This window comes from Varroa jacobsoni, unplaced genomic scaffold (genome assembly GCF_002532875.2).
Source record: "Varroa jacobsoni isolate VJ856 unplaced genomic scaffold, vjacob_1.0 scaffold_388, whole genome shotgun sequence".
Lineage (NCBI taxonomy): Eukaryota > Metazoa > Arthropoda > Arachnida > Mesostigmata > Varroidae > Varroa > Varroa jacobsoni.
Window position 1 is genome coordinate 334,626 of NW_019213290.1, and position 4,683 is coordinate 339,308.

At 40.1% G+C, this 4,683-nt stretch overlaps 1 long non-coding RNA gene across 1 annotated transcript; it reads right to left on the minus strand.

Moving 5' to 3' along the window:
• Positions 1-601: 601 nt before the first annotated feature.
• On the minus strand, positions 602-3,661 carry LOC147753559 (uncharacterized). The gene is made up of 3 exons (XR_015310810.1): positions 3,356-3,661; positions 1,537-1,619; positions 602-826 (listed from the first exon to the last, which is right to left on the minus strand). It is a non-coding gene; the product is annotated as an uncharacterized LOC147753559 (long non-coding RNA).
• Positions 3,662-4,683: the final 1,022 nt, after the last annotated feature.

A 4,683-nucleotide genomic window follows, 5' to 3' on the forward strand; every position in this document is an offset into this window, starting at 1 on the left:
AATGTTATTTAATCAGTTGCATTTAATGTATTTTTCCAGCTATGTATATTTACTCCATTCATGTACGCAATTTTGCTTACGCAACTCGTTCTACAATGCGTAAGCAAAAGATGAAAGATAGGCCTGAAAGAATCAAAGATTTTATTGTCGGGCGAATTTTAATTTGAAAAATAAATAGGACAGAAGGTTTCGACCTTGATAGAAAATACCTCTTCCTCAATAGCGTTTGTCACTATTTAGGCTACTTCAGACTCAGCCACTCACAGGCACACTCAAACATCAACGGATATAAACAACACCGATACGTTGTGTCCAACTTTTCCGAAAAATACAATTGACAACCGTGCAGCCTTAAGGTAAGTTATATACACTGATCGATCACAAGGCATAAAACACTAAAAAACACTCCTTGGAAAATTGAACGTAATCTAAATAATAACTTTGGCGTGACCAGCGAACACATGACGCCACATAACGTATGTTTATTTGATTGATCCAATCAATTATAAAGTCGTATCCATCAGCCTGCCATCTTAATTTCTAGCAGTTGCAGCAGGTGCATCAAATTTAGGGCCAGTACTAATAGGGAAACATCAAATGCCCCGATGGTTATGAGCAGCTTTATTTCGTCAACTATCTGGTCTAGACATGGAATTAGTAGCCTCTATCGAATCCTGATACACACAGGGATCTTCAATCCACCGTTTGTCCGAAATAGACCAACGGATCTACCGACGAGCCAGCGCTGACATTACAAACTATCTCATTTCCATCTACCGGTTCGTAAGTCTTTATCTTGCGCCCTTGATATTTAGCTCTACAACACCTGTAAAAACAACAAGATTGCTTGCGCCATTTACCCTTTTTTACACTACTGGAGTGAAACTGCCATTTTACAGGAGGGAAATTTCGATATTTTGAATGTTTAAATTGTCTATAAAAACTAACAGTGGTGCTGAGTACTTACGTGGAGGTTTGTCATATGGGATTTTTTTGCGATACAAGGTCTTTTTCGACAGTTGGAAATACAGGTTTACAATTTTTTCCACAAAAGGACTAAGAGGCTGGTTTGTGCTTATCGGTCATCACGAAGCATTTATAACGATTGGACAACAGCGTGATCATCAAATACGTGACTGACGCAGACGATACAGAGGTTATGCGTTGTGACGACCATTCAATAGGAAGCAATTTGGAAAAATAAGAAATGCAATATTAATTCAGTTTATCTCGATGGGTGTCAAAGTTCGCAAACCCCACTCAAGTCGTTGAAGCAAAATTGCAGCTGGAATGTATCTTAGCACGATTTTCTACGTATCCAATGATCCACATTGTTGTACAACATTCAATCTTGAGACAAAATTCCGCCTCTTTGTGTGTTATACGCAATAGAATAATAATCCCTGCATATATAAATACTTTAACTATGGGAATTAATGCCAAAGAACAAACTCAAAGCCAATAGAATTGCACTGCACCTACGACTCGATCTATATAATGTTGCATCTAAAGTTTCAGACGTGTACAGTTATATACCTCAGATATATCCAGCGATCCGCGATGTTTTCGCTAGCACCTCTTCATCAAAGGTGGCCTAATTTTCGTCTCAGAGCTCCTCCCTATGAGATGACACAAACCAACAGATTCCTTTGGCCAGCTATCACCCTTCTTTCTTACTTATTCTATAAGTAATAGAGAGGTAAGTAAGGACTATCTAAATCCTCAAATCGCAGCTAACGGCTATGGCTATATATGCGGTCTTTCTCGACTTATTGAAATCTTTGAATGGCATGTGTCATGCTTTTTTTTTACTTTTTTTCTGTGTTCGGTAGCCAATTTGTAATGGAGTTACCACCTGCATAGAAAAGACACACAGGTGAAAGAGGGCCATTTGCAATCGGCTTAGAAATACAGATTTTTGCCATAGGGGGAGCACGGCAGGGCACGTTCTGGCTGAATGGAACCTGGAGCAAGCCGCTTCAGGGCGCCCAACAGACAACCCGCTGATCGTTCACAGCGTGGACACACGTCACGGAGACAATCATTGAATGACACAACGGCCGACCGGCGAATATTGAGAGCTAGGAAAGAAGGGCGATAAATAAGCGCTAAGGCCAGTCTTGACCTTCTTGAGACCCTATCAACATCTGAGAATATACAATGATACCTACATTGTTACGGTGTAGTTATAGCTACAATAAAAAACAGGAGAATTAGGAGGTAGAGACGGAGATAGAAACATTACAGTAAAAAGGAGTTGAGGGACATCTGTCGAACAGTCTCGTTTGGATTCAATATGCTTTTCAGGACGTGCACATTTTGTTTGATAATCGTTTTCCAGTATTTTTCTTTAGAACACCATTCATGGAAGCCTACAAAACAGGACACAAGTGAAGAAAGCATGTGGCTGGAGCCCGGCCTCAGCTTTTTCTTAGAACGGCGTCTTGCGTACTTCTAGAAAACAAGCTTAAGGATCATAGATTAGGACTGGTGTGGATATTTTTCCAGGCATAGATGTTTACGCTATTGCCATTGCTTGGCCGCACTCTTTTCTATTTTCGCAAAACTTTCCAAAGCTATCTACTACTATTAATAAAGTACTTCTTTCGACACGCTTCGATTATTTCGACATGCTGTGCGCATCTGACCAGCGCAGTCGTTAAGGCTCCAGCCAACTGTACATGTTGCGTGTATCGTAACCGCCATTCCGTTCGGTCACTCTATCTATGATGTCTCGTAATTGAAAACCAATATCCGTTCATATATCACCCATTACTTGATGAAAAATCTAACGTGTGTTGAACGTCTGTGGTCGTCACGGCTTGCCGCCTCCTATTTCTGTCTCATCACGGACACCGATGACGGTTTTCGGCACAAAGAAAATGTTCACTGATTTGCTGAGTTCATGAGTATCACTGCTTCTTGGATCCATAATATTTGTAGTAATATATAGAGAAAACTGTTACCGTCGAGTGTATGAGCAATATTTCGACTCTTATACTCCGGTTAGCTAAGCGTTACTTGTATTATATTTATGACCGCATAATTAACAGAAGATGCGTTCGAAACGGGCAGGAGCCGTAATAGCAGCTTGCGATGAGTAGACATTAAACCTATAATGTAACTAGATTTACCTATTTTAGAACTGTATAACAGTTGTCCTACAAGAAGCTACAGTCTCTTCGGCCTATATAGATTACACATAGCCCGATCCCCAAAGTTCACAGCAGAAGCTAAACAATTTATGCACTCTCAGTAAATAATGAAGCGTCCAATCTCGGGCTTGATAAAATCATCCAAGTACACACACTGACCTAGTTGGTCTTTTGTGATACACAGTTTACTCAGTAATTACCTATGGCGGTATCGAATGTGACACGTTCATAATCTCACTGACGGTCACTGATAGTCTATGCACTAGTCATGAAATAAAATAAATTTCGAATTATGATCGTAGACTGAAGATGCACAGCATAAAATCAACGAGAAACTAGTTTATAATAAATCGAGCAGAGTAAATTATCTGGGCTCGTCTGTTCCCGAGAAACACACCACAAAGTGTATACTGCTTCTTGCGTTAAAATAATGCAAATTGTTCCAGAAATGTCCTTCGACATTGTAGGCTATCAACTATGGTTGCATTCGACTAACGGTAGACGGTTTTACCGTTGCGGACCCTCCCACAGCGAGAAAGTGCTCACAGCTTCTCGCTTTTGAGACCCCTGCTCAAAAGGGTGGCGGTGGTATAAGGCCTGTGCATTCAACCTTGAGTCTCGATTACGCATTCTCAACATATGCTTTGTACTAATAACATCTTTGTTTTCATAAGGCCAACAGTAGAATAGCGTTTGAAGCACCGGTTACTATTCGAGACAAGTTGCTGGTAGAAGTCGGCGGCTATATAAACAACAAAAGAAGTTAGCCGACTGCCATAGTCCCTTGCCCCTCTTTCAAACCCAACCTAGATCTTGAAAATTTATCCGTTTCCGAACAAGTACGCTCTGAGCCAGTAGAGTAAATGAGAAAGCAAAAAAGTACGTGTGAGAGAAAAAGGAGCGAGGTTTGATGCCCTACTTTTGCCAACGATTGATCATGATAGTGACAGCTGTCTGATGAATTCGCTAGCTGCCCTATGACTATTAGCATCCAATTGATCATATTCAGAAACAGACACCACCAGCAACAGAGCAATAACGCTTTTTATTTTTTTATATATTTTTTACTCCCTCTGCAGAGCTTGTCGTATGATGTCGGACGATGATATTTCCTCTAAAAAAATATTCTAAAATATAGTTCCTAAAAAATGCCGTGTTTTTGCTCAAGGGTGTGTATAAGGAATTTTATATATCCCTAATTGTTTAGTCCGGTATCGTAGTTAAGCAGTTCATGAAATATAAAATAAATTTGGCTTTTTAGCGTTTTTTCTAATTTTTCGTTTACAGAGGAACACATTTTATACACCGGTGGAAAGCTTATTTCTTACTTCGAAGCCGCTATACAATTTTAAAACACTACGATAAGTTTAAGATGCATTCCGACGCCAAAAATGAGTATGTGGAATGAAAATGAAGCCTGTTTCCGGCGCCAACTTTTCACCAGCGCCATAAAGCTGAAGAAGCAACCGAAAAAATCTGTTCCGCGTACGATGAAGACTCAACAGCTGAGGGATATTACTACATCTAG